Genomic DNA, 26,750 nt, shown 5'->3' on the forward strand with positions numbered 1-26,750 from the left:
ATGCCCCCTTCGAACGCCGGGTCCCGGTTTATTTGCATACCCTTTCCCCCCTCTCGTCGGGCGTGCATGTCACTGTGTTCATCCTATATATCCGCGAGTCGCCGTGTGTCTTAAATTAGATTCAGTTTTACTCGAACGGCTTCTATGAAATTCTTTGCTTTCAATTGTACTGTAATGTAGAAATTACGGAACAAAGTAAATTAGAGAATTTATGGGGAATTATGAGCTCGTTCGGACTACTGCATGTTCGAATACTCGGTTACCTGTCTTTAAAAATAGGGACTGCAGCGGCGGTTCCGTGTAGACTTCCTGAGTCGTAGAATAAGGGCCGGGCCGCACCGTGCGACTTGCGAGCGACTTGGTTGAGAGCGACCAGACCAATGCATGCAGGTAGATGGGACATGCCACACCCGTCAACTTGTTTGTCGCACACATTTCCATACATTTTTTCGTTTTTCGTTTCGTGCTGTGAAGCGACTTTAGTCTATCATTTGGATCCCTGAACCCACCCCTAAGCAACAGTACCATATCCTGTTGAGCAAAACAATTTCAGAAACTCCAAAATCGATTCTTTAAATCACACTGAGGATAATGATAACGTGTTGAGATTTTTTTTGACATAACGTTACTTTCAACTAAGAAAAACCTTGTAGAAAGTGACTTAATGGCTTAATGCTATGCTTATGTAGTTTGGTTTTATCTTCTAGTGAATATTTGATATACATTTGATATAAGTATTATTAGTAGTATACAAAGCAAATACATATCAATTAACATCCGCAGAGACATCTATGGTCAAATTTGTAAATTTGCAGCATTTTACACAACTCAACGAAATTCTAGATTGCTGAAAACTTGAGATTTGCGAGAAAATGGGTAAGGTTGTCAATTTTTTGTAACCGTTTCAATGAATATCAGATAATTAGGCAAACTCTGGTAGGAAGCGATCGACCTGGAGTCATAAATCCAAGGCCTGGCTAGCAGAAACCAGTGGGATTTAAACCGTGACCACTGTTCAAAGCATTATATGCTAACCACTAGTCTATTTTGCTGGTTTTGATCGTTCTGGCACACGTACGAACGGTAATCGTTTTGCATATACATACATATATTTTGAAAATAATTTTACGAATATATAAAAATTTTTTGACACTGAAGATTTTTAATGGCTTATGCTGCGTCTTCCTATTTTTACGTTAAATAAATCCGTCGAATTCTGTCAAACGAATCTGCTATGAATACGACTAGCCTCATCTGCTTGGCAGACAAGTTGCTAGTCTCTGATAAACATTGCGTCGATTGCTACGTTTCTTCCTATATTGAAAATGTTGGGTACCAGTGAGACACTATTCTCATAATTAGAGGTAGGATAGTCACAGTGCTATCCATTGTTCGGCAAACCTTTAACAATGCATTTACAACCTTTGAACAATACACGGCCCCCTCAGGCTCCGGTGACTACTCATAATTGCATGTACACGTGACTGACTCGACCCGGTTGATTCCCTATGGCGACTTCACAGCGGGAATCCGTCGTTGCCATATTTATCTGTTCGTGCCTTAAAAGGAACGACCTGTACTAGCAATCGCAGTTTAAAGTAAGCGAACCTTTGCACTACAGTATTTTTTTATAACACATGCGATATAGGTTTTCCTATGTTACATAACCTGTACACATATCTCCATGTTGTATGTAAAATACTGTCATGGACTGGTCTTTTTTATTTTTTTTTATTTTTTTTATTCATATACATATATTTACAGGATATAATGTTTATTTCAAAGTTGGACATGTATTCCTTATCAGATAAGAGTAGCTCTTGTGCCTGATAAGCGAGCTACGATTCTATTATAAATTCTTAAAATCTATTATAATATTTTTTATATAAAAATTACATTAAAATTTTTCAGTGTAAGTTTTTTTTGAAAAAGTGTTAAATTTTTTTTACTTGTTCTGTTTGGTTAACAATACAGCGCAATTCAGAAGGGAGATTATTATAGTTATTTATGGCTTGGAAAATATAATGGTTTTGCATTTGTGTTGTTTTAAAATTTGGTGTGATAAATTGGTTTCCATTTCTCATTAGTTTATAAAATTCTTGATATTCTTTGTTATTTTTTTCTTTACACATTTTTATAATGGAAGCTTGCTTAAATATGTCATCAGGTGATATTTGGTCTTCACTTGTATACTATGAATTTGCTTCATATCACCAGGCCAACTACTACATACATTCAATGATTTATTTATTTATTTTATAGTTTTGGACCATTGTGGCATTACAGGAAGAACCTAATGCGCCACAATGGCCTACATTTGATTAAAGATATAAAAACATGATATAAAAACAAGTAAACTCTAAATAAAGGAAAAAAAGCAAAAGCAGAAAACACGGTAAAATAAAATAATAATAAAAAAGTAACAAAAGAAAAATAATACATCATTCAGAGAGAAAAAAAATAACAAAAGTGTATATTGTGTATATACTGATATATTAGTAATACATTACTATCTAATGGACAATATCGGATTTAAAAATTTAAATATACTTAAGCGAATAGCGTATTTCTACGTATGCATGTGGCCACACCAGGACTGGGAGCTAATTTTTTCTGAACTACAAAGCATTGCCGAAGACCGATAAATTCCTTAAAAAAGAAGAAGATAAAAAGGATCGTTAAAAGAATTCGCCCTTTCGCCATAAATAACTATACGTGGCGGCTGTGGAAGGTCTATTTTCGAAGTCGAAAACCCGGTTTGGGGTCTCACTCGTCCTTCCCATATAGAGCGAGGAGAGGAGGGAGCGCGGCTCCGAAAGCAGATCAGGAACGATCCTGAGCCGAGGAATTCCGAACGTGACTCATGCCGCGAAAGTGGAAAGGACAAAAAACGTCGATGTTGTTAAAATCTCCGGAGAAGACGAGAAGGTCGTCAGTCTTCTGTATTAGGGTCCAACAACTGCGAGACCAGTTCTGGGTTGGGTCTCTACGAAACCAAAAGCGGCGCTCCAAGTCTCGGACACGAAATAAGTGCATTATCGATAAACGAATCTCTGGTTTTAGTACTCCGACTTTTCCGAATCTTCAGGAAGTCGTAACAATTTACGATTCGCTCAAGTCGCGTCTAAACGAATCGTAAACGCATTCAAATTTAGCTCGCTTTGGGGCTATTTTATCGAGCGGATCTCTTTTACTATCAGGATGCACAAAAAACACACATTGATCCGATTCTCAATCTGGCGCCAGATAAATTACCACGTGGCCGTGCTAATATTAATAATTTAGCCCAATTAAGTTTCAAGAATTGACTTAAACATACGACGTAGGTCTATGCACGTAACCAGCAGTACGAAAAGTATTCTTTGGTACATTTTGTATGGACACATTCATGTATAACGTAGCGTAGACGTAACAGCAGTAGTTGATAACATCTATTCATACTGTACAACAGAACATGTCACCGTAACGTAACAAGCAACACCGATTTTCTTTGGCCACTGTAGAAATATTCACGTCACAGTGGCGAGTGCACGCGTACTAATGAACGCGCTGTGTAATATGTAAGCTTATTTTGCCTTGCACTCGGGCTAAACTTGTCTGAACGTGCCGTGACCGCAAGCTGCTGGATAAATATTTTATTTTATTTTTATATTTCATTTTATTTCAACCGAACATGTACACTCGCCTTTACATATTGCTCCAAAGCGACGAGTGTACTATTACCGATACAATACTATAATACAGTTATATTATATAATAAAAGCAAATTTTATACAATGCGAATTCATACAAACATCCACAGTGACATCTTTGGAGAAGTTTTTGCATAGTTTTATTATAGAAATTGGCGAACCCCAATACGTTGATTAACTTGGTTGGAGGTTGCCAATTCACAGGAACTGTCAATGAAAATCAGAAAAATTGACAAACTCCGAAAGGAAACGATCGACCTGGAGTCACAAACCAAGGTCTGGCCAGCAGTGGGACTCGAACCCGTGACCACTCTGGTCGAAACATAATATGCTAACCACTAGGCCACTCTGCTGTTGTGTGTATAGAAACTGTCGTTTACGGGAGCTGCTGTATAGTATGAATATACCTAATTTCGATTAATTGATTAAATTCTTTGTTTTGTGCAAATAATGTGAATCTTCACTTAAAGAGCTTAAAGAGCTTAACCTGATTGATGCGTATAGCAAAATTGATACGACTTTAGTCAAGAATTACGATATAAATATCACTGATTACAGTTGATATTTTATCACAACACAGCTGACGAGCACTGGTGAATAACAGCATTAGATAACTAACTTTTTTTTCATCGTCCTCTTGGAAATTCTCCGACATGAGCTGCGTCTCATAATGAAGATTCCATGTACAATACTAGCGCAATGTAAACACAGACGTACCGAAACGGTAATACACGATTCCCACTGTACAAGTACGGTGGCGATCATCGTTTTGCCGTGGTTTCTTTTTTTTTCCATCATGTTTTGACGTTGTTAAGGAACAGGTTACCTAAAAAGGGCGTCGAACTAGCTGTCGGTCATTGCGGTCGTCTTCGTCGGCGATTATTCACCCCTCGGCACTCAGCAGACGGCAATGGAAGATCACCGAAAGCACCTGCTCTTTTTTGGCGGAATGCTTCGAAGGACAGCTGTTGAATTTTGAAGATGTTCCACCACCCGTAATCCTACATATGTACATATGTAGCTCTCAAACTTTTCGTTCACTTTTTTGGGTACCACTTTATTTGGCAAAACTTATTTGAGATGAATCGTAAGGCTTCGGGTAAAAACTTCTTATGCTGGGATTGAGACTTCTCTTCTTCCTTGTTTGCTCAATGCTGATCCACCTTCACACTTCTCCCTGTTCTATGCCATGCTAAAGGCGCTGCCTTTGGGATGATCCCGTTAGTTCTTTGATTTGGTCTGACCATCTCTTGGGAGACCGTCCTCTCGCTCGCCTTCCCTTTATCATTCCAGTGACTGCCAGCCTCTCCAGACTCTCCACCTTTTCCTACATTTGGTGGAGAGTCTCTCTGATACTGTCAGCAGTTTCACGGTGGAGATGCTAGTGCCTTTTGCTGTCCATGGTATGCGCAGTATCCGTCTCCAAAACCACATTTCGAATGCACCTAGAATGTCCCTATCTTTTTCTGGGTCCCTGTCTCGATACCATACAATGCAATGGGGAACACCAGACATTGCACCAGACGAACAGTTGTATGTATTCTATGTTGAGCTAAATTTAAGCAGGCCAAACTGCCGATTGTTCAGACAGTTGTATGTATATTTGGGACGATTCTTTAATTTCTAGACAAAAACTCGGAACATTTGCTCAATTAGGCGGATTATTTTGGACATTCGAAGCTTATACTACATCTACTTTAGTGATAGCTATATACATTCATACGATTATTTATGGACGATTATTACTAGTCACCGGAGCCTGAGGGGGCCGTGTATTGTTCAAAGGTTGTAAATGCATTGTTAAAGTTTTGCCGAACAATGGATAGCACTGTGACTATCCTACCTCTTATTATTACTTTGCATGGAACAGTTACTTAATTGGGCAATCGTTTATTTGGGACAATTCTTGAATCTTATACAACGGACTCCGGTTGAACCAATTTTAAGCAGATTTAGCAGGAGTATAGTTGGGTGATTAACATGTGCTACTAGCGATTGAGAAGTTATGGGTTCAATCCCTGGTTAGACCGCGAATGAAAAGAATCATACGCTGTATGGTTTAAAGTATTTCTGCGGTGCTGCTGGTCAGATTTGGATTTTGGAGTTTGCCGATTTATTTGATTTTAAGTGTTTCCCCACAAATTAGGTACCTGCTATGTATGTATTTGTCACCATTGTCTGATTGTATATAATTTTAAATTTATACATATGTATGTACAAGTTTGGCGTTAAGTGTCGTTTTGGGACAACCTGTTGTGGTACTATGGTTAAAATTACCAATTAATCTGGGTAGTTCGATCAATACGCTTTTCAGTAACAATAATTGAACATGAAATCCCACTTCTGCCACCATACATACATAGATGGATAGGTTGCGTTACAAATCGAACACACTGAAGCATCAAGTTTTTCATCATTTTCCCTATACATCATGCTGTGACACCGAATTAATCAGAGTCGGTCGTTGTCGAGACTTTTTTCCATCGTCGATCGATCCGCGTATCGAAGTCTACTCGTGGTATTTCAAGTTGTTTTGGCGCGTAGATATTCAGATCGCGTGCCGGGCAGACCCCCGCACTCTCGAATGCAAACCGACCGGGTGTGAGTCACAAGTGACTACTCTCGGTGGGTTGTCCGTGCGAAAATTTGTACTTTGTCTCGTGAATATCAATCATTGGTTACATTTTTGGCGTTGCGCAACTACCGTGCCGTCGACCTGCGATCGTCGTTTGAAAGTAGAAGTGCGCTCGATTTGGACCACTCTTATGTATTTGATAGGTCTTTGGACCTAAAGCACGCAAGTACTTGACTTGGAATGGAATTTCCAGACGTTTGTGTGTTCGCTCCAATTGAATTTGAGTTATGAGTCAATAACTTCATAGTCCTGCTCTTGGGTGTAGCCGTTTCCATTGATAACTCGGTTTTCCTTAATTGAGTTATTAATGCTGTTTTGTCTCTGTGTTTATACTATATCGTTATTCAAATCGCATTAAAGGTCAATGAAACTTTCAACATGAGGTCACCACCCCCCCCCCCCCTAACTAACATAGTCTGGATTATAATGCTCCTATCCCAAGACCTATCCGATTCAATGACATTGGTGCTGCTGAGCCTGAATGTGATGTTTTCCACCTCAGTGAACGCAGGTCATCGGAGATTATTTTAACCTATTTGTCTGGTAGCCTGCACTCATCATTATTTTCAGAATTAAATGTAATGTATGAGTGGAATTTTGATCTTCTCCCTTCCATTTGGGCCTCGCAGGGATGCTATGTATTTGTGGCTGGTTCTTATATATTGGTGCTGGCTATCGGTGCAAAATATTCCGTACTTTGTATTTTATTGTATGATATTTTTACTTTATCTGTTATTATTATAATGCTATTGTTTTTTTTATAATTATTTTTTTATTTTTTTATTTTTTATTATTTTATTTCATACCAGGAAGGCATTACAGGTAAACCCTAATGCACCTTCCTGGCCAAATTACAAACAATACAGCATTTTTTATTTTATAAGTCGCTAAATTACGAGACACTGACTTGACTCGACAATTAACGAGACATCTATGAATTGTACATACATTTTTATTGTAATATTTACATTAATCATACTCAAATAGCGGTGACATAGTGGGTAGGAAGGATTTTTAGCCAATTTTTAATCGGGAATCGTTTCAACAATGAAATCAGAGAAAATTGGCAAACTCTGATAGGAAACGATCAACCAGGAGTCACAAATCCTGGTCTGACCAGCAGCATTACAGATATACTCAGAAAAATTCTTTTCAATCGAGGTCAGCTCAAGGGATCGAACTCGGCGCCTCTCAGTGTTAAGCAGAAGCTTAACGACCGAGCCACGCTGCTGGCTATTATGTATGAATGTATTTTTTGTCTGTATATATATGTACATATGTACATATATCTCTGTATTTTTTCGACCATTGTGGCGCATTAGGGACTCCTGTAATGCCACAATGGTCCAAAATTAAATTTAAATATTAAATTTACCAATAAAATCACATTGGTAACTTAACAGAATAAATTTCCATTTTTTTTTTTAATAAAATTTCTTTACGGAAATTTATAAGCTATATTGCACGATACTAGAATAAGATGACACATATGTTACCTCACAATCCTAACCTGTTTCTTACCTGGTTTTTATCTAGGCTTTGCCTAATGAAGTTTTACTTCTATGGTGTAAAACATGATCGATTTTTGTTGGAAATATACCATCCAAATCTTGTATAAAAGTATCTCCTTGCGCGTCTTGTATCTCCGCACTCACCTTGTGTTTGTACGCGCCTCATGTCTCCGTGCGACTTATGTCCTTACCATTGAAGCATTATACTTCAATGGTCCTGACATATAAGGATGCTGCTTTTTATTATTAAATAAAAATCCAAAGCTTCCAGTCTAATATTTAAAACAAAATTGGCGTAAAAATAGTAAATAAAAAAAAATCCATTACAAATAACGCAGTCCACTTTGTTCAAACCTACACGCTTGTAAGCATACCCATATAGACAATGTGACTCATTACAGAACATTTTAAACAATCAATCCCAACGAATGAGTTTTCCAAATCGTAAATTTTCTGTTGGATAATTTTAATTCTTATCTAACCATTCTATCTGTGATACGCAACGTATGAATCATAATTGAAGTAGTAGTGACTTAACACTTGAGACTATTCATTTTTTTGTTATTCTAATGTAACTATTGGATACGAATTTGCTTGGGGTTGAAAACTCGATTGGTTCCCGGACAATATCTTCTCAGTAGATTGTTTACCAATTGCAGATATTTGATTTGATGATACGGGTACAGTAATTAATTGCACAACGACCCGTCTTTTTTTACTACACAACGAGGTCATTTTAAATCTCACATAACGACTGGCTATTTTATTATATTGAACCGAGCGTGGGTCGACCCTCTATCTAGTTTGAGTTCTTCTTACTAAATCTCTACATACTTTGGTAATATAATTGCCTATTGCGTCGACCGTCATTTTTGACCGTTGTGTTCTTCCCTCGCATTTTTTCCCAAATCCAATATTTAATTTATGTTAATTGCTCGCAATAAAAAATGCAAGTTTGGGATCGTGAGACCCGGTTTCGATGCAACTACATATATACATACATCGGATTCGAATTGTAGCAAGATTATACCTGCAAAAGCTGAACTGGCCAATTTTTACACAGCCTGGTTAAAATTTGAACTTGCATAAAAATTGTCATTCCTTCGGTTGCCATGCTCGTTATAAGCGAGTTTTTGTATAATTTCTAAATTCAAATTAGTACGTATGGCACTCATGAGTGCACGAGTACTCGCTACAGGTAAAAAAATCGATTAACGCACATTATAGATATATATGAATAACCCGCATATGTAAATTGAAAACGCAAAAGACATCAATACGCATAATTAGCTATATGGAACATTCGGCAGGTGCAAATGTCTAAAAACAAATAAAAATACACATTCACAAAAACACCTCTCTATAATTAAAAACGGCCGATGTTTACTTTTCGATATATAAATAAATGTTTTGTACATACGAATGCCTTTTCTGCGGATTATTCCATATATAAAATAAAAATAAATACTATTATATTTTTTTTCGTACGAGAAAAAAGTCATACCACGTATATAAATAATAATAGTGTGTTTATTTTTAACGCATGGTGAATAAATTATCGAGTATTAAAAAAAATGTTAGTTTTAACGTATAATTTGAACGGAGGACGTTTGCGAGTGCGTGGGCGACTTCTAGGCGAGATCTATTATATTTTATTTATTTATAATGGGGGGTGAATAAACTGCAAAATATACACGTGCGTGTATTTAGAAGACTCGTGTCATTTTATTTAAAAACAATCATCTTGAAACGAATAAAAAACATCACAGAAGTGTAACTTCCTTATGCAAAATCTACGTATACATCGGTTAGGTTTGTGAAATCATTCTCCAATGGGGTGGGGCTGAAATTTCCAACGTCCTACTTCAGCAGTGCAGAGATATTGGGGTGCAACGTTTCGTTACACTTTCACTCGTATAAATTGAATGCACTCTAGCGTGGGTAAAGAATTTTAATATCGTATTAATTTACATGTTTAATCAATTAGTTTTAAAGCATTTGTTTGAAACCGACATGATATACATACATTGAAATATCAAACTGATATTTATATCAATCGTATTGGTTTAAGGAAGCTGTACGACATCGTACAGCACGGCATGCCTAGGTAGACTCCGGTTGTGAATGGGCGTGTCTTATTTCATTGTTAATTCGTACGATTTTTATGTTTCTTCTATCGATCTGTCATCATTATCGATCACTGTCAAACCTGTGTATGTCAATATAAGAAAAAAATGTCAAAGGTAATATGGATGGAAATAATTCTCGAGATTAATAAAGACATTGTCCCATTGCTATGTATATTCTTATCAATATGTTAAGTACACACTCGTGTCAATATTCATATGTAAATAGCATTGAGAATGCATTTGTGTAAACAATCGGAATCGTCTTTACAGTGTGAGCCAAAACACTATGCATATTGCGCGACGAAATGGCGGTTAACCGGCAAACTATCCAAAAAACATGTGTAATACCGGTAAATCGAAATATTAACATTATTATCATTTTTAAGATGTAATAATAAACATTCATAATTTATATGACATCCAATAAGGTCTTACGACCTATCAACCAATTACCTCTCTTTCATATCAACAACAATATACTACTTCTACGACTACTCGCTGCGTCTTTCACTCCTATCTCGGCAACCCCTCTACACGTTCAAGCTACATTATTATAAACTAGTAGTATATTAACCACGCAATGTCGATTTATCGTTTGTACAAACAATCATCAATGTGATAAAATAAACATTTTATATGTATCGATTGACATTGTAGCTAAATCTCCCGGTGATGTTTGGGCGCGCGAAAAAAATGCAGAAAATTTTGGATAGGAATTGCTCGACTTTTGACACTGACCCTATCAAAAATCGTCTATAGTCTAAATTAGTGTCATGGTTAGGGATCAGATGGTGATTAGGGCAATTGCAATTCGCAATACACTCTCCAACAGTGTTGAATACAATATAGCAAAAAAAAAAAGGTTTTCTACGAAGTTAACAAGAGGCATAACTAAGGGACGGCGGTTGATTTATATTTTGACGAAAAAATGGGTTCACCATTGTCAATTTCTATTGTCAACCTTTTTTTTGCTCTCTAGCTATGTAGGACAATAGTAATTGACAATAGTTAACCCTCTTGTTTGAAAATGGAAATGCCACCACCGATCTCTAGTCATAACTAGAGGCCGGATAGCCAAGGGGCCGCGTATTGTTCAAATGTTGTAAATGCATTGTTAAAGGTTTGTCGAACCTTTTTTACAAAGGATTTACAACAATGGAACAATGAGCGGCCCCTTGGCTATCCGGCCTCTAGTCATAACCAAAGATTGGCGTTGGGTTGAATAAATAGTTCACTATTGTCTACAATGCTTTTTTATTCTCTAGCTTTGTAAACTAAGGCGTTATGACTCATAACGCCCCAGTATCATATAGCCCTAATCACCATCCGCTGTCTAGTCATACAGTATTTTTGCTAAATTTAATAATTCCAAATTGAAAACTGTAGATTTGCATATCAGACAAATTCAATTTTATATAGCAGATATAATTCCGATAAAATTATTATAAATACAATTTTATACATTAAATTTACATATTTATATGTATGATACATATGTTGCAATAAAATGCAAAATAGACACTCCCCTTATATAAACGCGTTTTCTTAATAAACGACATATGGCGGAAAATTGTGCAAATTTTGTTCATACATATTTTTAACGAAAGTTTGTAACACTATTATTTATCGTTTTAACATATTCGACTATATTTGTGTAAAAATATGTATGAAAAATCGGATTCGAACATTTTTAACTATTCAATAACTGATTTTTGGTAGGATCATAAAATAATATACATATGTATGTACGTATGTACAAAAAAAACATCGATCTTCATCTCAGTATACATCTACCATCATATCTCGCAACGGCACACACCTAAAAACAATCTTGCTTTGTTTCTTCGCATCGAAATCTTTGCATTTCACACGCAAACAACAAACAACAAACAACAACAACGTTTATTTATATTCTTCGAAAATTTCTCAGAAACGCAGGGTCTTTATTAGCGTTGACCCGCAAGTGAACGATCACTACTTTCTCATACTATTACGGTATCACATTAAAACTACATACATACACACATATGATTTTTATCATTACTATTTATATTTACGTTTGTGCAAAGCGGGGCCGACACTCTCTTTTGTTTTTGTTTCGTTTTCGTGTTTTTCCATCATTGCTTTTATATAATGCGTATAATGATATAGCGTATGACGACTTTCTACCACTATAAATACATACATACATACATACATACATGCAAACGTATACAATTTTTGCAATTGAATATATACGTATGTACATCAATGGATACCTGGCGTGCAAAAACCGGACGGATGGTCGACCGATGACATCATTTCGTCAGAGTTCATCATTGAAAAAAATTAAATAAATACTATATATATATATATGTATATATATCCGTAAATATATGCAATCTGTAAGTCGTGTAATTTCTTCACGTGTTTGCAAGGTTGCGTCCTTCCTGTCTCTGTCACTGTTATTTATTATGCATTGTACAGACTATAGTACATTTGCGGTAAAAGGAAAAGGAAAACGATCGATCGAATAGATAGACGTATTGTGAATTAAAATGCGCCATATTTAAAATTTGGTCGTGAATTATTATTAAATTGATTTTACCTTTCACCTGCTCGGTCTTGCGTCAGTGGTTTGTTGTGATCTGTTTTTGGCCTGATCGAATTTTTAATATTTTAATTGCGCATATTGAGAATTGAAGATTGTTTATTTCCCTGGGTTCTGTATTTCGAAATTTCCGTATACAAGATCAAACTTAATCATAGCACGCAGTGGCGTGCCGTCATTGGAATAGAGGGACTAGACTAGTCCCCAAAATCTTTTACCTAAAATTTATAAATATCAACAATTAAATTCAAATTGTTGTCCATATTGATATTGTTCAATCGGATCAGCAAAGTTCAGACACTGGAATCGGCCCTAACTGAAGTAATGGATTGTTATGGTATGGTCCACCGCGTCGTTCGCTTGCACGGACTCGCCGACAATTCTTTTGCCTTCGCGGTATATAATTGCCATACAAAACAATTCGCCAAATTTTTTTGTATAGGCGTTCCGTCGAAGAAAACATTTTTTTTAATTCACTTGTCTCTTCGAGCATTATGAAATTTTCACTGAGAGTATTCTGATTTGTGTCTATCATACATACATCATTCTGAACTATTTTTTGTTGTTAAAATAGCACACATAACTATTCGAGTACAAATATGGCAAGGGACTCGGCTCACGAAACGATTCCTTCGGAACAAATCGCTGCGTTGCGCGCGAAAATAAATAACGAGGCCTGGCAATCTTGAATTCTCGATCGATTGTTCGACAAATTATTCAGAAGATTAAGTTTTGAAGACAGTAGAGTTGTTAAAAAAGTAGGGTTTTCTGTAAAATAACGTAAAAAAGTAGGTGAAAAAAGATAAATAAAAAATATTTTTTGTCCATACTTAGTCCCCTGTTTCAAAAGTCGTGGTATGCCAATGATACTAAGATAAGTTTGTAGCTGAAACAATACAAATAAGACAGGACAGCGTCCTGAAACGTGTTTGTATTAAGTATTTAATATGCTTTCACAAAAATTTTAACACAGTGGTGTGTATCGCATTGTTTTTCATCCTGCTGCCAAAGAGATGACAATGATAGGGGTCTACGTGACGAGCCAGAATGTTAAATTACAGAAAACACAAATATCGGAAGGCAAAGATCGAAAATCGAAAGATCTTAAGTCGAAAGATCAAAAAAAAGGGTGCATGGTAAACGGTACATACTCACTTAATTTGCGCGAGCAGGGTACAACAGAAACAAGAGGAACAGGCTTTTCCTCCTGTATTCTGCGCGCGCACATTAATACGTTTTCTGTAATTTAACATTCCGGCTCGTCACGGAGACCGCAATGATTGATACCATTCCGAATGATTCGGATACAATCCTGCACGGTTTTTGTCTCTTCACAGCTGGAGTACCCTCACGCATCCAGTTTATCTGTTTGTGTCGCACCATCAACAAATTAGCGTTACAATGTACGCATCCTTACAGAAATACGCTCGTCGCTTCGCGCCAGGTTCCATCTTTACTAACAACCTGCCGATTTAAACTTTTGACACGATTTTTTTTTCAGTCAATCAAACCTCTATTTTTCTTATATTTCGTTGCACCCAAAATCTTGAATGAAACAAGCGTTCGTTCAGATTTACGACCTCGTCGGAGGCCCGATAGCGTTCGATAAAAGCCGCTTGCATTTCTTCACAGGAATGTGGCTCTCAAGCGCGAAAGGTGCGCTCGTGTATTTGTATGTAAGTATACAAGTCCATACTTACTTGGTGGATATATAAGCATATATTCCATTGCAGCGTAGTGTATAGGAAATGCACCCGAAGATGACCCTTTCGTACACCCTGCGGCTGGTGTCGTGCCGTTTTATCCGCACCGATTTTATTGCCTCATGAATCAACCGGTAGTGTCTCCAGGACGGAGTGGGATTGGCGACCGCAAAGCCGCCTCTAGGGCCCACCTAGGTGTTTAGCTGGGTCTTTCAGATTCCCACGCCCAACTCCACTCCACGTGAAGTATGTATGCGCTTAAATTATGGAGGGGTTCTATTGAAGAAGTTTTTTGTGTCTAACAAGGATGCGAGATCAATGATTGTCACTGTGACCCAGAACTGTCCCTGTGTAAGATTGGTATAGACATTTAACTAATACGCACGAAAATAATAAAAAAAGACTTTTTGACGGTAATTTAGCCTTGCATTAATTTTATTTCATAGAACAGATCTTTACAGATCGCTTCAAAGCGACGAGTGTTCTTATAAAGATACAATACAATCAATATATGTACATACATAAGCATTTTATACAATGCGAATGCATACAAACATCCACAGTGACATCTATGGAGAAATTATTACAGCATTTTTATAATCAAATTGAAGAACTTGAGATTAGTAAGAGAGATAGGGAAGGAGATGCCAATTTTTACAGGGATCGTGTCAATGAAAATAAGAATAAAAATGGACAAACTCTGATAAGAAACGACCGATCTGGATACATAAACCAAGGTCTGGCCAGCAGCGGGAGTCTATTGGGACTCGAACCCGTGACCACTATGCTCGAAAGCATTATATGCCAACCCCTAGTCAATGCCGCTGGTTAAACTTCTATACGAACAGTATGGGGAATCGCTTTGATAGTGCAGTCAAGTTGCAAACGTTTCGTAACGCTGAAAAATTGCACCAAACGAAAGCGCAACGATGGGAAAGTCCTTCTCCTCCCATTTATCTTTGAGAATTGCGTCATTGTTGTGTCTATAGTAGATTTTGCATAAAGAAGTTAGCGTTTAGTATGTATAAAATCTCGATCACGGAACATCTGGCACCCAAAAACTCCATCAAACACGCGAAATATTGTACTAACAAGAACTCGAGTGCCAAATGTTACGTGATCGACACTTTAGTGACGTGTCGCTTTTTGTGGGATAATCCGTTTACCGTGTAAAACGCACTTGTGGATCAATATTCCATTGATGAAATTAACCAAAATGTGACTCAATTAAAGTGACTGTCCCAATTTGTTTCAAATAATTGACTGCTATGAATATCTAATGGCCCAATTCGCCAAAATCCAGGCCTAATTAAGATGCTTCTGCCTTTAAATCGTTAAGAACTCACAATTAAACGATTGCGTGTATTTATGAGATGGTTCATTTGAAAAAAGTCTGCTGTACTTCCGGTCTGTTTAACCGGAATTTGGCATATTTTTGGTCCAATTGAGAGATTGTTTCAATATTTGAAAAGTTTATATAATGACGATTTGTCTTGATTGTGTGGTATATAAGGACATTTGACTGAACCAGGAATTGAGACCAAAGACTGTGGCTCTTCCGAGAAGTGTGTGGTGTGAAAGTGCTCTTATCTAGTGTGTTAGAAACCTAGTGAAACAATGAAAATCGTGTTGACACAGGTGTGACTAATTTCATAGCCACGTGTGGGAGGATGTGTTGACTCGTTCCGATGTCTTGACTACTGTTGTATAAATAATCGACCAATTATGCATATTCCAGACCGTTCGAGATTGGTATAATCCATTTTGGTTCGAGATTTGATCATTTTCGCGCCAGACGGAACCATCCCTCTATCTTTATGTCCCTATTCACTATGTGCGTGGTAGACATCATCATTTGCTGGCTGTACCTCCTGCCCGCACAGTCCTTTTTCGAATGGCTCCTATTCCAAGAGCTATCCGACTTCTTAATGAAATCGTTGCTGCCGAGACTGAATGTGATATTTTCCACCTTAGTGAGCGTAAATTGTCGGAAATTACTCTAACCCATTTATCTGGTAGTCTGCGCTCATCATTGTTTTCATGATTTATGAGTGAAATTTTGATTAACTCTCTTCCATTTGGGCCTTACAGGGATGTTTTGTATTTGTAGTTGTTTCTTACATATTTATTGAAACTGGCTGTAGGTGCAAGGCATTCCTTATGCTATATTTTATTTGATATTTTTACTTTATCTGTTATTATAAATGCTATTTTTTATGTATGTATGGATGTATTTATGTTTATGTTAATTGTTATTTTGTTTTTTTTCTTTTTTGTGTTATATTTTTTGACCATTGTGGCGCTTTAGGAATTCCTGTTATGCCACAATGGTCTGTTTAAAATAAATAAATAAATAAATACATCCATTCTACAAACTTAACCTGATATTGAGCTAAACTACAGACTATTCTGTTTAACTGAGCCTAATTGAGTAAAAGTATACTGAATTTCAGTTTAATGGTGTAATTTTTATATGTTTGCTTTTTTTCTGCAAATTTCTGTTTTGAGATTGAGATTTTCCATGGCCGGTTTTATCAGATCATCACACAATAGATAGGGAAATCGTTTATTTTGTGATACTCTTTGAAGCTCGTTAATAATTACAGAAGATATTGACGAAGTGACCCAAATATTGAAATTGATTTGTTCGCAATATACAAAAACAAAAATAAGCTCAAATTAGTACCGTTTTCTAATTTATCATTTATTTTTAAATGTGTGATTGTCGCTGGCTATATTTAGCTAAACAAGCTCATAATTAGGGCAACCGCTTCCAAATTGAACAGAATCGAACAGATTCTCCGAGTAATTTAACATAGTTCTTCTTATAATTAAGATCTTAGAGTAATGGCTCACATAATTGGGACAACCGCTCATTTTAGACTGCAACAATCACTTCATGTGTTAAATCGAAACTTCCTTTGTTAGATGCGAAAAGAAGCTCAAGAAGAAAGTCTTTTAGTAAGGCCAGAAACTCCTGCTTTAATCGTGAATAGAGTGCGTTTAATCGAAACTTCTTTCTTTGATAGATACAAAAAGAAGCTCATACATTTTATATTCAACATTGGGATAATAGCTTAGTTAGACCAATAAGTGTTCCAATAATCCTTTTGTTAGTGGGTTAAATCAAGACTTTATTTTTTGTTTTCGGTTAAAAAAAAAGTTCATGCGTATTGTATTGGTTAAGAAACTTATCAGTTACTTCTAATTTAGCACTCGATTTCAACGTGTTATGCAATTGTTTCTACGCGTCATCGAAACAATAACCGTATATCAGATCCGGAGGCAATAAAATCGCCCTCCCTCGTCTTATCTTTAATCGCCGTCGTCTTCTTTTATGGACACTCAATTATCTATGTACCTACCTATACTATTGCACTCTAAAATGAAGTGAAAAAAAAAAACTGTATTCCAATTAGGAATCGGACGCAGAAAAGACAATGTGTCGTGTAATCGCTTCTACACAACTTGTAAATCGGATCGAGATAATAAAATTACTTCTTTTTTAGAAGAGACTAGTCTGTTTTTTTAGTCGCATTGTGTCGGACAAGAGGCGTTCTTGGCTTGCACATCGCCCACCTTCCAGTTCTTCCAGTCGATATATCTCGTTATTACCAAACCCTACGCCCAGACCTCAACATCATCCACCGGTAGTGTTATTGTTTTCTTCTTATTTTTTACTTCTATTTCGTCCATGAAGGAGTTTCCCGGGTCCTCTACCTGTATCAGGTAGAAGTCAGGTGGTCCTTGAGACGCACCTCCGCATTCGATTATCTCCCCTGAACAATCATCAATTTCGATTTTGGAAGAATGGAAGACCAACCACACATTGAGACATATTTCTCAACTGTGACATATTGTCTGCATTGTGCTCGCGCGTGTATTAGCCACGCAAGAAAATATGTACGTACATATGTTCATCTTGCACAACTGGCGACCGCTGGTGATAAATAAATTACCTGAAGTAAAATCAGTATTCAGCTCTCAAAAGAGCGCAGTTTTTATTTGTCATGTTGCATTATTGATATTCCGAATGTGTACGCTATGAAAAATCGTAGTTTTAAATTACAGAACGTTTACTTCTTTTTCTTCTCGTCCATTAGTTATGCTCGTTTGTGTGTGTAATAAAATTCCTAGGCATTCGATGCACGTTCGGAAACCATCTCACTATATGTATAGTGTCTCGGATAGAAGTATTGGTCAGGGGTAGATTGAAAAAAGCACTTCCATTAACCCCTATAAATGCTAACGCAAGTGCCCCAGTAGACCAATCGGGTGAAGTAATTAGCAACAAGTGTCACGTATAGCTATTTCGATTTACGAAGGCCTACCCCCACTCATCTTAAAACTCTATAATCCTATTGTGCGCATCTTTTCCGCGGAGTGGGGGTGGGCCTTCATAAATTGTACGACTTATGTGTAAATAATGACAGTTCATAGGCCTGATTATTTAGCGTGGCTCGGTGATTGCGTTGATATTAAGCATCGAGAGTCGCCGGGTTCGATCCCGTGAGCTGACCTCTATTGACAATAGCTTATTTTGAGTGTAACCTTAAATGCTGCTGGTCAGACTTGGATATTGTCGATCGTTTCCTATCAGAGTTTGCCAATATATCTGATTTCATTGTTGAAGCGGTTCCTCCATCAAATTCGCAAAAACCATCCTACCCACTTTGTCACCACTATTCGAATATGATTTAAAAAAAATATTATCTATAACACCATGTCTCACTAATTCTTATACATATATATAGGAATGATTTTTAAACGAGCCGAGCCGTATGTGTGGTTGGCCAAACTGCTAGGGGTAAAGTGTGTGTGGTATGCATGGGAGAGACCGGATGCGTGTTGTTATGGTCACTTGTTGGAGAACAGGCCGGACGATATGTTATAATAAATAGTTCTGACTTAATCTGCGCGTTTCACTTGGAATCCTTCACATCCGGATCGTATATACATATATAGTATTTGTATTATGCTTATATGTCTATATTCTTATATAATATTTATAAAAACGGTCGCGATGTATGTATGTTTGTTTGTGCATGCGAGTGCGTGGACAAGTATGGAGATTTCAAACAAACAAATTTTAGAATGCTAGGAGTATACGTTATGCATTGGGATGTGGCGTGACGACGCGGGGAAGTGGAGATCTGAGCGTCTGACATGTGCTCCTGATATTGAGCGTCTGAGTTGTAACGGGTGGCGTCCACGTCAGATGCGCGACAGCGTACACACATACAAAAATTCATTAACAATATCGACGCGGGCAAACAGCGAGCTTTTAATGAACGCTAGATTTTTTACTTACACTATATTAATCATATATATATATAATATGTAAATAAATAAATAAATAAGATATTATGTGTGAGTGACATACAACCACCGCTCTTGTATTGTATATATTATTATGTAGCGTCGTGTCGTGTGGCGTCGCTCCACTGATAACTCGGTACTAACCGTCAATTTCTTATTAAAAGGCTTAATACCAGAGTTACCTGGATTATGTACGCGTTGCCGGAGTAATTTCTCAACTCTTTTCACTTTCGCTTTTTTTATTGTAAAGATATTAATGTATTTTTCAAGTTCATACGCTCCTTTCTTCGGTCGTAAAATCTCTACGGTCATTTTGTCAGTTACGATTTTATTACCGCTTCGATGTGGTAATCTTTTAATTACCACTAAACCTGTCCGGGAGATAAGCTCTAGATTCTCGAAACCGTCACAATAACAATTTTCACCAGATGAAGGTGAAAATCTTCGAGAGTATAATAGAATCTTATTTACGTTTCCGGTCGCACACCATTTTTATAATACTCTGCGTGGGAGAGATACTCTGTACCGCAACTACTATGCATGTATGTATGTACTTTGAATTTCAATTTTCCTCTTCTTTTTATTATACATTCGTCGCAAGTTTCGAGCTATCGATAAGAATCACCAAACGGTGCCGACCCGATCTTTTCTCACCGTTAAAATGTTGACGTTCTTTCATTCGGTTGCGTTTGTGGATCTGCTTTTTCAATTTCTTCTGGGTCGTTTTGTATGGTGCTGCTCGTTTTGTCCGGCCGTGAAATTTTTTATTGCGACACTTGTAAGGTTTGTGTCGTCTTTCTAATTAGATTCACTTGGTCTTTCACAGCTTAATTGCACAACGTGTGCTTATCTCGCTCGGGATCTACCCGGGTACCTTCGAAAACTGGTTCAATGGTTGATTGCAAATACCTAAATTTGGTTGTTGATTGCCTTATAAATTTAATAGATCAACAACAATTGATATAGCAGATTGGTTATTCACTTTTTAAAATTTCTCAGATAGAATAATTCATTTATTGAATTTACCAGTGACATTTTACATATGTATATCTGGTTTTTATAACAAATGCATACTCTAAAAGTATGTAGTACCTTAATTTCTGAGGTATTTCTGAACTATTCTTTTTCAATTATTATCTTATTGAATAACCCAAATATATAAATTATGCTCTGTAATATTTTTCAGCTCTTAGTCAGTCATCTCGTCCTTTTTTGGTCTTTCAACTTGCACACTACTTTCTTAATTCTAAGATTCTCCTAAACGACAGATTTTACGACCGAACTACTAAATGTTATAAATACGTCATACGTACTTTAGTGTCACTACCACTTTCACATTGGAGCTCTTAATTACCTTTCATGTCTTACTTTTAAACCTTTCACTTATCCTAGTATTTTGATTATATTATGGATGTCTCTTATTAGATTCTCCCGAACAAGCTTTTTTTCTATTGAACATATTACCGAATACATACACCGTGCTTTGAATATATTATACATACATATTATACTACTTATTTTACAAAATTAATATTTTACATTTGAACCTTTAACTTATCCAAATACTTTGATGATATTATCAATTTCCTTGGTTTTCAATTAATTATCTTAGCGTACAACGATATAATGTTCTAGAACTACTGCCATTTTTTTGTTTAACTCTTAATTAACCTGCACGTCTTTAGGATCAATATCTTGGCACAGTATTTTGGTGACATTATGAAGTTCTTCAGTTTGACAGACTCTCCTGAACTATATATATATATTTTTTGTCCTACTGAAAGCCATATCTTGTTCTGGGACTACTTACCTTACTTTGATATCATTACAAACTTCTTTAGTTCATTAGATTCTCTTGAAGCACACTTTTCCTACCTGAATAACGATATCATGGTCTGGAAATACTATTTCTACCTTCACGTTTAATCCCTAGTTAGCATTTACATCCTTTAGGATTATTGACTTGACTTTTTTACTAAGCTTATTAGTTTGGAACACTTTTTAATTATCCTTAATGATATTTTTTCGTTCCATGCCCTGTGTATGCCTGATAAGCAGCGAAGGTGACTTTTAGCACAGTTGAGTTTGACTCTTGTCGAGATGTTTTAGATCTTACCGAATCTAGCACACCCATCGAATTTTTTTCCGTGCAAACAAAAGAAAATGTAATCGTTTTGAATGCATTTGCATAAGCAAGCATTGCAACAGAATGCCGATAAGCCGGACGAGGACAATGCCACGAAACGACTAACGACTTTTTTTGGTGATTTTTCAGTAGGCGGTCTCGCATTTTGGTACATACACACATGCGCGTGACTCACTTGAGGTATTTCACTCACGTGTGTCTTGATTTGTGATCTTAACGGGGGTGTATAGTAGTAGTAATTCGCGATGGCTTTGCGAAAAGGTTCCAGTTTTGCCATACTCGTTCGACAAATGCCGGCCGGATCGATTTGGTCACAAGTGTTTGGATTAGATTGTTATTTATTGTCGCAACTGCCGTCTGAGTTGACAGGACAAGACAACTGAACACACACGTGCTACAACGCCAAGAAACACCACTTGCATGCTCGCTGAGCTAGAATCCAGTTCGAAACTGGATTAAAAACGGCTTATTTGCAATGAATTATGATGTAATTATTATCAGCTGCGTTTTGGTTTGATGAGTTTGCGTCCACGTGTTGTGAATGAAGACTGGTGTATAAGCTTGAGACAATTTAGTGTGGGATATGTAATTAAATATTCTTATTTATAGATTAGGTGATTGATGCTCGTCGACCACTGGTTTACTAGCGTTGATCACCCGATCTCGCGTTCGCGCCATAAAGACCTCGACGTATGAACAAGCTGCTTACAGCAGCCAATAAGGTCTTGCGACCCATCGACAAATGATCTCTCTTTGTTGAGAGTATACGACTGTTTGTTCCGTGCTTCATTCGGAGCCGACGGATCAAGAACAATAAACTACTTCTACCGCTGCGTCTTTTACTCCGATCTCGGAAACCCCTCTAGACGTCCACGCTACAGTATTTTAAGGTGTATATGATTATGAGCCTGTGGAAATTTATCGCCAAACTTAACGACAGACAAAGTCTATGTACATAAACCAACAACTTCTCTGCCAACTATCGTTGGGTCTGATAGATAGTTGGTAGAGAAATTGTCGTAGAGAATATATTCGTAGTCTAGCTACGAGTACATACTGAAAAAAATATTTGTCGTCAATTAACTCATGTCATTTTTATACAATAAGAATTCGATAAAAATTACAAATAATATAAGAATTTTATACAATGAGAATTCATACAAACATCATCCACAGTGATATATATATATATATATATATATATATATATATATATATATATATATATATAGAAAAGATTTGCAGCATTTTATTATATATAAATTTGCGAACCTCAAGATGTTGAGTAACTTGAGATTTGCAAGAGAGATTGGAAAGGAGATGCCAATTTACAAGAACCGTTTCAATGAATATCCGAAAAATTGGCAAACTCCGATAAGAAACGATCGACCTAGAGTCACAAACCAAGGTCTGGCCAAGAGCTACTAGTGGGAATCGAACCGTGACCATTCTACTCGAAAGTATAACATGCTAACTACTAGTCCACGCTGCTGGTTAATGTTGCTTCTATTTATCTTTACGTGATTTTGTATTTGACTGATGACAGTGACAGATTCCGGTGAGACTTTGGGGGCATATTACATGGTCTGACCGAGTTGGGATGGTAATCTTCTCTTAGTGAAGATTGGCTGGGATGGTGATGGTGATGTGTGCACTGCATACCAGGTCGACCCCCTACGGCTGTTCATAGCGAAATTCCCTCTCGTGTTGATCTTGTTTAGTTTTTTCCTTTAAATAGGAATGATTTTGTCTTAATATATTTAATAACATTTTTTATAATTTGTTGTTTTTGTTTATTTACAGGTAATGATGTTATACTACTAAAATTCTATAATAATTTTAGAGCCGGCAGTGGTGAGTAGTTTTCAGTATGATAACGATTACATATAATTTTTTTTTGTCCCACTATAAATGCGTACGTGTATCAAATACAAATCAGTATTTTTAAAACTATTTTGATGTTGGTTAACCATTAACTATTTGATTAACCATTTGAAAATTGGTTAACGGCCTTAACGTTTCAGATAAGAGATAAGCGATCTTTTTCGCGCTTATCATTTGAAGTTGTATCAACATTGAGTTGTTGATTTCATGCATTAAAGCGAAAAGTTGATTCTGAAATATCAGAATTCGTCATCGTCAAGTTGTTATAATGATTCATCGAACGGGGAATTATTATTATTTACTATTTACTGTAGACGCGTTTCCGGTACCATAAATCAATGTCGATTAGCGGTTGCCATATCTGTGATACCTCAGTATGGAAAAATAATTGTTTACTAAAATTTTTGGCAAGTTCATTCCTTCAACTTTCTGCTTCCTGAATCTCAAACTTGTACTCAGTTGAATTACGAAAGTAATTTCTAATTACCGATGATTTCTTGAATGTGACTTTGAAATGGGTTTGTGAATATGTGAAAAATCTTTAGGTGCCGATGGCTTTCCGCTGTGTTTCTCCCTATCTTTATGTGATTTTATGACCATTCTAACAATGATGGATAGCGGTGAGACATTATCCCCATATTTACATTTACACGTGCACTTTGACCGACTCGGCCAGGTCGACACCCTATGATGACTTCACAGCGAGAATTCGTTAATGTCATCGACGTGTCCAGCCTTATCTGTTTGTTCCTTTATGGTATACTGCTTCTTCGATGTCCGGTTTAACATTTGAGTGTAATACTATTCAGTTGCTTACTGTTGTGATTGCAGTTTGGCTTATGAAAGTTTCATTAGAGGTCGTCGTTTCTTTCCACTCTTTCAGAATTAAAGTTATTTGTACACTACCTCAATAGAATAGTTCTTTATTGCTTTTATCCTAAAGTTTGAACTGCGTTTTTTAGTTACATTTTGAAAGTTACATTTTGCTTGTTGCAAAATGTAACTTTCAAATTATGTCGTTTTTTTCTATACATATATTGTTGCGTAGGGGTGGGTGGGTGGGTCACCGCATTTATTCAACGATTCAAGAGATCCACATGAAACACCGCTCACTACAGAATAATATAATCTACCGTGTGTACTTCCTTATAAAGGACAAGATTCACGATCCATTAATGTATATAATTTTTAAATTTTAATTTTGTTCAGTGTAAACAAAGAATGGGATTTATGGATTTTATTTTTAATTTTTACACTTTTGTTATTTTTTTTTTCTCTCTGAATGATGTATTATTTTCCTTTTGTTACTTTTTTTTATTATTTTATTTTACCATGTTTTCTGCTTTTGCTTTTTTCCTTTATTTACAGTTTACTTGTTTTTATATATTTTTCAAATGTAGGCCATTGTGGCGCATTAGGTTCTTACTGTAATGCCACAATGGTCCAAAACTATTAAATAAATAAATAAATTAATTAATATAATGTCTAGGTACTTAAAGGTCTACCCAGACAAGTCTATTGTTTACGCACGCACTCGCCCAGGTCTGTAAGAACTACAGCGTATCCTCTGTTCGGGCACTTACTGAGTCCCGTTAGCCTAATCCGGGTTCTCTGTTGTACACCCCTCGAATGCACTTAGACAGTGGATATGCTTTCTCATGTTCTCACGTTACATCTTTGACGACTTCATGACCACCGAATTTGGTATACTATCTCAAGGCTATGAAAGGCTTCGGAAGGGCTTCCCAGCGAAAAACTCCTATTAAAAAACACCCGGGCGACGCCGACCGAGTGTCTTCTTCCGCCTTGTATTCCACTGTATTTTCCATATTATCTCATGGTATTGTAGCGTGGACGTGAAGAGAGGTTTCCGATATCAGAATGAAAGATGGAGCTAATAGTGGCAGAGGTAGTTTATTGTTGTTCCGGCGACGATCCAACTCCGAATGAATCGCGGAACAAATCCGCCGAATATTTATAGACAGTGTATACACTCAGCACAGAAAGGTCATTGGTCGATGGGCCGCAAGACCTTATTGGCTGTTGTATATGGCTTTTTCATACGCCGAGACTTTTTTGGCGCGAACGAGCTATCAGGTGATCAGTGCTAGTAAACCAGTAGTCGACGAGCAAAATCTCCACGTTTCTGTATTATAAACTACATATATTGTAGTCGGTTTTCAAAAAGAGTTAGGATCTGAAGTCTCGGTGTCCCCATAAAATATTTGCCATACAAAATACACCGGGTCTATCATTATGATTGCAACCGATTATGCAAAAAGTCTTTATGCACTTGACAGTGTTATTGCAGAAACGAGAGGCGGTTTTATATAGATCGGTTAGCTAAATCGGCAGCATCCCTGCCCGCTGATATAGTCTGCCTGGCATAAACTGGCACGCGGGCAAATAAGGCACACACACTGCAGGGTTCTCTGCATATAGGCGCGTGGGTCGTCTTATTTATACATAGGTAAGAACGTAAGAAGACGTTCTTGGCATTCCACGGTCGTGTTTGCTCATTACCGTGTATCGTCCGTGGCGAGTGCGCTTTTCACGTTTGAGGATCGTCAATGGCGACACGGTTGAGGGCGTGGGACGATGCGCTTGACCCAGCGCTGACCAAAACTATACAAAAAACATCGTTTTCTAAGAAACATCGCTCACTTATCGAAGAGTGGAGCTCGCGGCTTGGGTGTTGTTACATGCCGGGTAACCAATTTAGTCATGATGTTGAATTCTGGATTTAGGCTTATTAGCTGACCTAAGAGTGTTGTGGAAAATCAGGTGAGCTCGGTCTCTGGTTGTAATGGAAGCAGGTTCTGGGAAAATATCTGATCAAGACCAGACCAAATCTTAGATAAGGCGATTGAAAAAATAGCTAGGATATGAGACAGTAATTACTACTTCCAGCTAAAATGATTAGATTTGAACTTTTCCTTCTTAGTTGTATTCTACATGTTTAAATATTGCGTTTGTGAAAACTTTGTACTCGGGTTGCTTTTGTGTATCACCGTGAAGGCTGTCTTTCTGTCTGGACAGTATGGTTCCTCTTCTTGTTTGCCCCATGTCACAAATTCAACCGAGAGAAATGGAGAAAAACAGATATACTAAGATTATAGTAGAAGCAGCTTTTGGGAGAAG

At 36.9% G+C, this 26,750-nt stretch overlaps 1 protein-coding gene across 3 annotated transcripts in view; it reads left to right on the forward strand.

Moving 5' to 3' along the window:
- The window catches only part of Drak (Death-associated protein kinase related), a 207,423-nt gene that overhangs the window by 101,024 nt on the left and 79,649 nt on the right, over positions 1-26,750 (forward strand). The window contains exon 5 of one of the 3 annotated variants that reach the window (XM_077440844.1): positions 23,529-23,579. The exons of the other annotated variants lie outside the window; for them this stretch is intronic. The gene's annotated coding sequence lies outside the window, so the exon portion shown is untranslated. The remainder of the gene's footprint in view (positions 1-23,528; positions 23,580-26,750) is intronic. 3 annotated transcript variants of the gene reach the window in all.

The sequence above is a fragment of the Arctopsyche grandis genome, chromosome 11 (genome assembly GCF_051622035.1).
Source record: "Arctopsyche grandis isolate Sample6627 chromosome 11, ASM5162203v2, whole genome shotgun sequence".
NCBI lineage: Eukaryota > Metazoa > Arthropoda > Insecta > Trichoptera > Hydropsychidae > Arctopsyche > Arctopsyche grandis.